The following is an 11,071-nucleotide window of genomic DNA, read 5'->3' as shown; positions in this document are numbered from 1 at the left end:
GCAGGTCCACCACCGGCGCGTGCCGAAGGCACCTGACCCACGAGTGTTTCCTTGCACTTGGGAGCGCGGCAGGGCGGCAGCGGGCGTGGATTGGAGCAGTGAAGTTGCCAGGAGACAGCTCGGGACGGAGGAAAACCTGCCGCTGACCACAGCGCAGCAAGGATGCCTGCGTGGGGTGCGGGAGCCCCAACCAACAGGCAGAGCTTCCCTGGTTGTGGCCCGTGCACGGGGCGGCCGCCGTGTTCCCACTTGGCTTAGGCCGTCAGGCTGGGGCTTGCAGACTGCAGGCGCTCAGTGAATTGGGGGTGCGAGGCTCACAAACAGGCAGCGACCACCGCACGTGCTCACACGCACCCGCATGCACGGGCGCCCAGGGAGCTGCCTCTCGCGCCATCTGCAACTTCAATACACCAGAACCGTCTGAGCCGTGCAAGCTGCTCGCTCGTTCTCTGCAAAGGGTCCTAAAATTAGGGTGTTGGTGAGCGAAGACGAGTGACAGGAGAGCAGCGCCTCGCGCGGGCGTGGGTACCCGGCAAGGGGAAGGGCGGCGAGGGGTTTGGGGAGCGCGTGGGGTCTGGCGTGAGGAGGCCGTGGCTGGGCAGGGGTGGCCGGTGACAGAGCCGCGGGGGTCTGTGCCCGGCCGCGGGGCCGGAGGGCACTGTGTAGAGCAAGTCGTGACCAGTGTCGTGGAGTCTGCTCCTAGTTTGGCCTTGTGTCCCTTTATGAGGATTTTCAGAAAGCCCCGGACACACACGGTCATCAGACCAGGTGTAGTGTCCTGTCACGTGCCCACTCCACACCGCAAAGGCACCGTCCCTCTGGGGCCAGGTGTCCCCGGCCATCGGCGCGCGTGTCTGCTCACGCAGGCCTCCTGCTGACGGCTCCCAGACCAGCGCTCTTAGCTTTGTGCCCGTTATTTTGCTCCGTACAGAGCCGTGTTTCACAAGCGGCAGGTAAAGGCGTCTGCAGGTACCTCTATTTGCGCAAGGTTCACTTCCCTTCCTGGAGGGGCACCGTTCAAACCTCGCGGATCCACTTCAAGTGTGTTCGGGTGATTTCGACGACTTGCCTGTTTGGACATGATGAAAAGGACATGGTCTTGATGGGAATTAAAGAAAAGCAAACAAAAAAAAATTGCCGGGGCAAGTTACTCCTGTCCCCGCTTACGTTAGGAAAACCCTGCGGTCACATCAGCATTTCCACTCAGAAATGTGTTTGAACCCACGGGTTGGCTTGGGTTGAACCAAGACGCCAACGTGCAGGTGGCTGCGGGTGCAGTTGTGCTGAATGTTGCGTTGTAGTCCATCCTTTTAAAACAAAAGAATCTATAGCTTTCTTAGTCCTTCTGCAATCATTACACCATGTATTTCCATTTTATGATCTTGAAGAACTACGCTAAGTTGTCTGCCTTCTGGGTGACGTTAAACTCAGACGCTTACGGGATGAGCACTGGGTGTTATGCTCTATGTTGGCAAATCAAACTCCAATAAAAAAATATACGAAATAAATAACAATAAAAGGGCAAAACGAGGTATCTCTGTGGTGAAGCTTTTCTGTATTATTACTGCAGCAATTTTAATAATCTAGTTGTGATATTATGCTATGGTTTCCTAAGATGTTACTATTGGTGGAAACGGAGTAACAGGGACAGAGAACTTCTCTGTATTATGTCTTCTAACTGCATGTCAATTTGTAATGATCTCAAATTTAAAAAAAAATTAATTAAAAAAATTAACAAAAAAGTCAGGCGCTTATTTTTAAGCCGTGAATGCTGAGTAGAAATTTAAATTACTTAGAGGAGCTTGGGAAGTCCAGGTGTTTTGTTAGGACTCATGTATCAGGACGCTTGTCGTGACCTACGTGTGCGTTCATGAGTGATGCTAATTGACTTTCTCCTCCCTTAACTCTAAGATCTATAACCCACTGGCTTTCCACTTAAAATGTTGAAAGTATCCCATTAAAATTAATTTTCTTGGTTTATTTCAACATAGGAGATGTTTATATATTCTTCTCCCTATGTTTAATGACTAGGTTTGGATTTTAGTGGACATCCATCCCTCCCCAAGCCTTGAATTTGTGTGGCAAAATCTAAGCAGGCGGCCCTTAGGGAATTTGTTGACCCAATAAAACTATAAAACTAGGCTCTTTTCCTGGTTTAGCTCACTCATTTTTCCGTAGGATAGCTCATTTATTTTTTACTATCTAACCGACCCCCGGAGGGATTAGGACACATGCACAAACAGCCAAATAGCAGAGTCGGGACCAAATGCAGACAGTCTGATTCTGGAATCTCCACCCTGATAGCCCCAGACGAGTGGAAAATAGGCTGCATGATCATCGCGCAGAAGAAAGTACAAAGGAATTAATCCTGTTTGCTAAAAGGAGCTTACATAAAATGTGATACGGGACACCAACGTCTACGTGCCCCACACCTGTCAGGAGGATAATCTCATCGCACCTCTCCATGCGTTTCACTCTGAAATGTTCTGCTTTGAGACAGTCTCATCCACAAAATTTTAGACCCTTGGAAAATTCATGTAAGAGATCAGGGTCATGGTAGAATGAGCACGTCCTCACCTCTCTGGGACGTTATAGGACCCTTAGGTCTGTATCTTGCTAATCACCCCTTGTCTGACATCAGTGACCAAACGACCGGCCTCGCAGTCATTAGACTCTCACTGTCCTGGGCTCCTCCTTCAGAAATGCTCCCTCTTACGTCCTGCACAGCCTCCCGACAGCCAAGACTACCAGCGCCCCGACCTCCATACCAGTTGGCCAAGGAGAAAGGGAAGGGTGCCGTGCCCGGGGGCCCAGTCCGCTGTCAAGGGCCACCGACGCCTGCTTGTGGGGCGTGACAGGAGAAGACGGCCTCTCACGGAAGGGGGCACGGAGCTAGGGGACAGCCACCCCATTCTCCTATTAGACTGACTATTCACCAAACTCCTTAATGTGCGTGCAGTCCCCTTGTTGGCCCCTACAGGAAGCGTGCATTTGAGCAGGGAGCTGCTAAGTGCTAACAAAGATCAAAACAAAGTCAACCCGGGGCCTCAACAGCCAGGGGAAGCTCGGCTCAGGGAGCGGGGGCGCAGCGGTCTCCTGAAAGACGGTCCACGAAGAGCTCGACACTGGCCCCGATTTCTTCACAGCCCAACACGACACGAACTGGAAGCCTGGTCGGCGCCTCTGCCGCGATGGTTTGGGCGCTGGTCGGGGCTGGCCGCCCTTCCAAGAGGCAGAAAGGTCCCCGCGGCCCATGCCCCGCTTTCCCTACATCAGTCGGTCGGCTTCTTGGCCTTCTGGAGTCTTCTTCTCTCTCCTCGGGCAGGAAGCCTAACGGTGGTTTGGAAAGAACCAGAGGAACATTGTCCGGCTGCTCCGGGTGGGGTACACAGCGGCAGGCCTGCTCCCGAAGGGCTCCCCCAGTACCAGCCCGCGGGCCAGCTGCTGACCTGCCCCGGGCCGAGGCTGGAGGCGGCGCTGGCCTCCGCCGCGCTCGGCGAGCAAATGCCTTCCGGTGGCAGAGGAGTGACCTCGCCTGCCAGCCTGCCAGTCCGCTGCACTTTTCTGCGGCCCGTCCTTTTCCAAGCTGTGATTAGAGTAAGGTGCGTTTGAGTTCCTCTATGTCTGGAGGGGGCAGAATCAGGCCACCTTTTTTTTCTTTTTACTATTTTTTCCTCCTGTTTGGTCAAAGTTGAGTTTCTTGGACTATTTCCGAGGCTGACGTATGCGAGGTTCTCCAATAATCAACACTGCGGCCGCACGTCTCCGCCGTGTAACTGCAGGGCTGGGTCGCACCCGTGTTTGCAAACCCTCGCTCAGCGCGATCCCTAAAGCGTGGTAGGGGCTTCACGTGCAGAGCTGTCAGGCTCCCAGGTATTGGGAACCCTTCGGGGGCCATTTCAAAGCTCTCCATTCATCAACCTGGTGGCTTACCAATGCCCTGGAGAAAGCCTCTCTCCTACTCTTGCTTACGGGCCATCTCCTTAGAGGTAGACTTCCTTTAGTTGCCTTGGCAATCTTTGACCTTGCTCAAGGGTGGATCCACAGGTTGGCAGGCCTCTCTGCACGTAGGTGATCCTCGGGGTCACACAGGGCGATGCAGGGTAGGCCGTGCTGCTGGAGGAGCAGCCGATGGATGACCAGAAGTCTCACTGCCAGAGGAGAAAGGAAGAGGCCTCTTCCATGCAAATGAAGGTCAAGCCCCTGGGATGCTGCTGTGTGGTTTTTTATGGTCTCCATTAGGCTTGTTGGGGCTAAAATCCCTTCTTTGCTTCTTGTTGTGTGGCTGTACTTCGTTTAAATGCCTGGGAGGTGATGACTGGTTTCAACGGTTGGGAGAACTTGGACTACAATGTTGGTTTTTCGAGCATGGTTTCATCTGTTTTCCCAAATAGAACAATATTTAGCGATGAGGTGAAAGACAGAAAATTCTCCTGGGAATTGGGGATCTACCGTTCCCAACACTGAACTTATGTGACTCTGGACAAAACAACCAGCCTCAGTATTCTCACCTGTAAAATAGCAGGCTAGGAAAACAATTAAAAAAAATGATTTCAAAGATCCAACCAATCCGAAGAGAATATGGCAACTCGTTGTTGCTAAATACATGCGTATAAAACTGGACCTTTAAATACATAATTCGCCGCTCAAATAAGTGGGATTGCTTTCCCCAAAACTCTAAGACTTTTAGAAATATGATCCTGTCCCTCCTTCTCAGAAGTCAGAAGCCTCTGGGAAATACTGCGCTCTTTGATTCCAGCAGCTTATACCAGGCCAAGCAGAGTGGCTCTGGATAACACAGCATCAAGCTGTTTTTGCTCTGAGAGGCTTAAAAGGCATAAAGCACCTATCCACCTGGGGTTGCTGCGGCCCTGCTGGAAAGCCCCACATTTCTGGCTGTTCCTCCCGGGCACCAAGACCGTAATTAGGAGTTTACTGCACAAGATCGCTAATAGCTTTATCTGTGACTGCCCTCCAGCCTTCCCAGCAAGGCCCAGGGAAACCACTGGCTTCCTAACACCCCGTCCGCCCTTTATTTTCCCTGTTTCTTTCTCCCCATCCAAACACTAAATAAGAATATAAGGCAAATCATTAACAAGGCTCCATTTGCATTTCTATCACCAATGATCTATCCCATCTCTTAAGCACACTGGCTCATTGTATTTGATCCTGCCCTTGGTTTTCCCCATCAAATTTCATCCTGCCATGTGGAGCTCATCATTTTTTGACCCTCGGCCAGTCAGTCTGGTGAAACTTGATCTCCCTTCTCATTTTCATGGCACCAAGTTCTATCCTTTTGAAAATCTGTCATTGTGCTTTGGGTTCTGAATCGGCTCGTGTGATGATAAGTTCCTTAAGGACGTATTTGTTTAATTTATCTTTGCTCATGATGTCACTCATGAGATGATCTTCTGAGACACCGAGCGGCATGCAGGGTAGGCCGTGCAGCTGGAGGGCCACGTGGTGGGTGACCACAATCGTTACTGCCAGAGGAGAAAGGAAGAGGCTTTGAAATCATGAGCAAAGATAAATTAAAGACCAACAAAAGCAAAAATTAGGTGTTGGTCTTAAATTTTTGGTGTTTTCACTTTTATTTCTAAAGAGTAAGTCCCCAACTTGTGGATCACCGGGAACATAGAAATAAGAATATGGTTCAGTCCATGATGAGTACGCCGATGTAGACAGGAGATGAGAACTCAGAGAGGTAGTTAGCAAAACTGTATTTGGATCTGTAAAATAGGGCTTTAAATGTCAAAACACAGACCCTTTTCAATTAAGTAGCCAATATACTGATTTCTAGAATACACTTCATAATATTGCAGCCTGACAAATTACAGACAACTTCTTACTGCAGGGAATAAAAAAAATAACAATATCACCCTCCAAAGAACCTAGTAATTAGATCACATTTATTTTTGGTAAAGATGAAGTAATCATGGAAGATTGGGAAGGCAGGGCATGATTTTAATATTTTGCATCTATTCCCTTGTACTTTCATAAGTTAGATTTATATAGGCATCATTTACGTACTTTTGGGGGGTTTATATTTAGAGGGGTTCTCATATATGCATATAGAGACATAACTACCACCCCATTCAAGATGCAGAATGTTTCCATCCCTCCAAGGAGTCCCCTTAAGCTCCCATGTCTGACCCCCAGGCCCTCACAACTGCAAATCTGATGACTGCCGAGCTTATAGTTTTGCCTTTTCCTGAGTGTTGTACATGGAACCGGGCAGTATGTGTCTGCCGTCGTCCACTTAGACCAGTCCTTTTGGGACCGAGCCATGTTGTAATCCTTTCTACTTTCTATTCCTTTACGTTGACCAGTTGTCTTGTGTAGGTGGACCGCAATCTGCTACTCCACTCAGTGGTTTGGACATTAGCGTATCTCCCTCAATATTTGACAAGAATGAATAAAATTGTACATATATTTGCATACAAATATCTGTAGAAATGTTCTTTCCTTTGGGTAAATATCCAGGAGTTGGGTTGCTGATTTAATAAAAAAAACTGTCAAACTGCTCTCCAGGATGATAAACCACTTGTATGGCACCAGGAATGGGTGAGAGATCCAGTTTCTCAACATCTGCACAAACATTAGATGTTGTTACTGTCTGTTTTGTTCTGTGTATTGATTGATTTTTCTTAGCTCTTCCAGGAGAAATAGGGTAGTATTTTTTTTTTTTTGAGATTTTAATTTGAGTTTCCCTATTGGATAAAGATGTTGGGCTTCTTTTCATATCCTTCTTTTGTTATTTATTATTTTTGTTTGGCACAGAGTTGAAATTGTCTTAATTGGCCTTTTTGCTTTTAATCATTCAATTACTGAACAATTGGGTGAATATTTCATTAGATATGAGTTTCTAAAATAAGTTCTCCAAGTATGCATGTGTTTTTTAAATTCTCTTAATAGTGTGTTTCAAAGGGCAGACATTTGTAATTTTAAATCCCATTTACTTTTTTTATGATTTTTTATGATATGTTTTTGTGTCCTCTCTAAAAGATGTGTCCATAAACCAAGATTACAAAAACACTCTTGTATGTTTTGTGGAGAATTTTAAACTTGTGGGTCCGTATAATCCATGAGATGATCTAGTGCAAGTTAATTTTGTGTAAGGTGTGAGGAAAGTGTAGACTTTTCACTTTAATTACTTTTTTTGTTCCAGTGTCATTTATTGAAAAAGTTATCTTTTCTACATTGAATTACTTTGGCAATATTGACAAAAATTAACTCAATAACATTTCATGTATATTGCTATAAATTTGATTTTGTTTCATTTGTATGTTTAACACTGGTATCACACCGTCTCTCTGTAAGTGTCGTGTTCCTGTTATATTACATCTGAAAATCAAGCTATTTTGGAATTTCAGGATATTTACTTTTCCATTTAAATTTTATAATTTACTTGTCATTTGCTCAAGATGCCTGCTGAAATTTTTATTAGAATATGAGGAAGTTCTAAACACATGAATTAGGTGACATTGGTTAGTAGAACTATTCAGATTGATTTTCTGTCCACTTGCTGTGTTGATTACCAGAAGGAATCTGCTGATTTCTGCAACTATAATTATAGATTTATCTCTTTTGACTTTGAGTTCTAGTAGTATTTGCTTCAATTACTTAAAGCTATGTTGTTTAGCATTTTCACACTTAGAACTGCTGGTAAACGTTTGTTTTTTTCCTTATGCAGTATTGCTCTGTACCCCTGATAATTCCTTGTGCAGAAATCTCCTATGTCTCATGTTAATATAACCACTCCAGCTGTCTTTTGATGAGTGTTGGCACACAATCTTTTCCCATACACTTATTTCTAACATGTCTGCATATTTAACATAATGTGAAGATTCATGGAGATAGTACATAATTGAATATTACATGTTTACTCAAAGTGACCATTTCTCCCTTTTAATTAATAGGTTTTGACCATTTAAATTAATGTAACTATTTATAGAGTTGAATCTAAAGTGAGTAACTTGCTTGTTGTTTTCAATTTTTCCATCTCTCTCTTTTTTAAATTCTTATTTTTTTTTCTCTCCCTGTGACTCTTTTTGGTAAACTTATGTATAAATATAATATACTTCACCTGGTGCATTTTGGTACTTACAAAAGTTTTTCCTACTAATATATCATGGAGATGAAATATATGATGATGTGACTACCATATTTCAGCCAAGAAGAGATTTTTAATAAGACTTTTTTAGAAGATTTTATTTATTTATTTATTCATGAGAGACACACACACAGAGAGGCAGAGACACAGGCAGAGGGAGAAACAGGTTCTCTGCAGGGACTCCAAAGTGGGACTCGAACCCAGGACCCTAGAGGTCACACCCTGAGCCAAAGCAGATTCTCAACCGCTGAGACACCCAGACATCTCTTAGTAAGGTTTTAAAACTTGCTTCAACTTTCCATAGATATGAGTGGTAAATGCATCTTTTCTCTATAGAGCTCATATTTTTAACACATAAAACTCAGTATTTTAAAGGTATTTCTCACATGGATGAAAATGAAGAGCACACAGAATTGGAATAAAGCCTCAATAAAAAAATTAACATTTAGAAAGTGGATTGGCCCAAAGATATAAAACTATTCATGTCCAAAGCTAAAGAAACACACAACACAAATAAAGCATCACAGAATTTAAAGTATGCAGTGGAGCATTCTCATGTGTGGTACAAAGAAGTATTGATTCATGGCAATAAACCTGATGATCATAAATGGAATTAAAAAAAATCTGGCTTCTAAACAACATTGACATATATATGCTCCTCTCATTAAGTGATAGACCAATGAGACTATATTCAGTTTTGATACCAAGATATATCTAAAACACAATTATCAAGCTTGATCTAAAAGAAACTATTAGAATCCTCTGCCAATAATTAGAGAATAAACATTATCTTCAAATACAAATAGAGCATAGGCTTTGTTTCCAAATCCTGAGGATCAGAACTGTTTCTCCTATTGTTTTGCCAGAAGATACCTGCAGAGTAATTTATTACTCTGGACCTTATTAAAACCTGGCCACCTTTATTGATTGTCAACTGCCACCCAAATGTGGCATATATTGTTACCAAAAATGAGTATAAAACACAGGAAAATATCATTCACATTGGAGGGGATATTCCGACTTGTTCCCAGACCCTAGATCCCCATTAACTTTATTAACGGACTGCAAACCTAAAGTATTTGCAATCTGGTCCTTTAAAAAAATGGTCTGTTAATCCTAGACCAGATTGTGACACAGAGCAGAAGAGCTTGTGCTGTCTTGGGAAAAATGTGAAGGAGCACTGCTGTCTCCACTAAGTGGAAGAAAATGTCATCTTCTGCTTCTTGCAGAGCTTTACAGAGGCACAAAAACATTTGCCAAATCAGCAAGTCTGCATCATGCGCCAGGAGCTGTTTATTTGCTTTGGTGAAGTTACTTACCATCTATGCAATAACTTTGCTATCCAATAATCACCTGCTGAAGCTTCTGGCAGGTCACAGGTATTCTCTGGTTCTTGACGATCCTCTGCACTGGCTGTGCAAGCAGGGCGTATGCACAGACTCCATCCCTACACCTTTGAAATCCGAGAAGGTGACACAGATCTCTGTGGGCTCAGCAGCTAACCTGAGCCCAGGGTGCGATACTTCCACAACTTCATGTTCTGTAATCATTCTTCACATTTTGTAAACTATTATACAATAAATATTGCATTTTAAGGTAAAAATTTATTCAAATACAATGACATCAGTAGTTACATCATAAAACACGTATAACGTTGTTTTTCTCAACTTTTGAAGTGACCAGAGATGCTACCGGTGGGCCAGATGTTGCCTAGGGCCTGGAGGAAATGCAGAGATAGAACTGGTCTCTGTGGAGACGTGATGCTTAGCAGCAGCCCCGACATCACAGGAAACACAACATCTTAGCTCTCTTTTGTGGTCTGCATTAGTCAGTGCTCTGCTTGGAAACAGGACTAATGGGATGTGCATATATATATATTTAGAGAGAGATTTATTTTAATGAATTGGCTCGTGTGATTGTGGAGGTGCAAGTCCAAAATCTACAGGACAGTCTGGCAGTGTGAAGACCTAGGGAGAGTTATGGTTCAAGTCCAAAGGAGGTGCACTGGCGTAATTTCCTGCTTAAGGAAATAGTTCTAGTATGGTCTAGTATGTTCTGGTATGGTCTTCAACTGATCGGATGAAACCTGCCCTCATTAAGGAGAGCAATATGCTTTACTCAGAATCCACCAATTTAAACATTGATGTCTTTCAAACACCGCCCGCACTCCCCCCACCATCTGCAGCAATATCCAGAATGCTTGGCTTCAAATATTGAGGCACCACAGCCCAGCCACGTTGACGCAGAATTCACCATCACATTGTCAATAGCAGGACCTATCATAACTCAACACTCAATAGGAAAAGCAAATGATCCAATTAAAAAATGAGGAAAACATATGAACAAAAATTACACTAAAGAATATGTACAGATGGCAAATGTATTTGCCATCATTAGCCATTAGGAAAATGTAAATTAGAGACACAATGAGACATCACTGCTCATGTATCAGAATGGCTGAGGGGAAAAAAAAAATGTTACCTCACTAAATGCTGTCCAGGAAGCCTTGAAACTGGAAACTGGATCATTTATATATTGCTGGTATAAATGTAAGTAAAACAGCACCTCTGAAAACAATTTGGCAGCTAAACATGCAATAGTACATGACCCAACAATTGCACTCCTGGGCATTAATCCCATATAAATAAAAACTTAAGTTCATTACAACTCAGTGGGGGGAGGGGAAGAAGCAAATCAAAACAAAACAAACAGATCCAATTAAAAATGGTCAGAAGATCTGAATAGACATTTTTCCAAAGAAGATATACAGAGAGCCAGCAGACACATGAGAAGAAGCTCAACACTGCTAGTCGTCAGGGAAACGCAAAACAAAACCACAATGAGATATCACCCCACACCTGTCAGAATGGCTTTTATAAATAAATAAATAAATAAATAAATAAATAAATAAATAAATAAATAAGAAATAACAGGTGCTGGTGAGAATGTGGAAGAAAG

The sequence above is a fragment of the Canis lupus genome, chromosome 16 (genome assembly GCF_003254725.2).
Source record: "Canis lupus dingo isolate Sandy chromosome 16, ASM325472v2, whole genome shotgun sequence".
NCBI classification, from domain to species: Eukaryota; Metazoa; Chordata; class Mammalia; order Carnivora; family Canidae; genus Canis; species Canis lupus.
The sequence above is the reverse complement of the archived record's forward strand: the minus strand, read 5'-3'. Positions refer to the sequence as shown.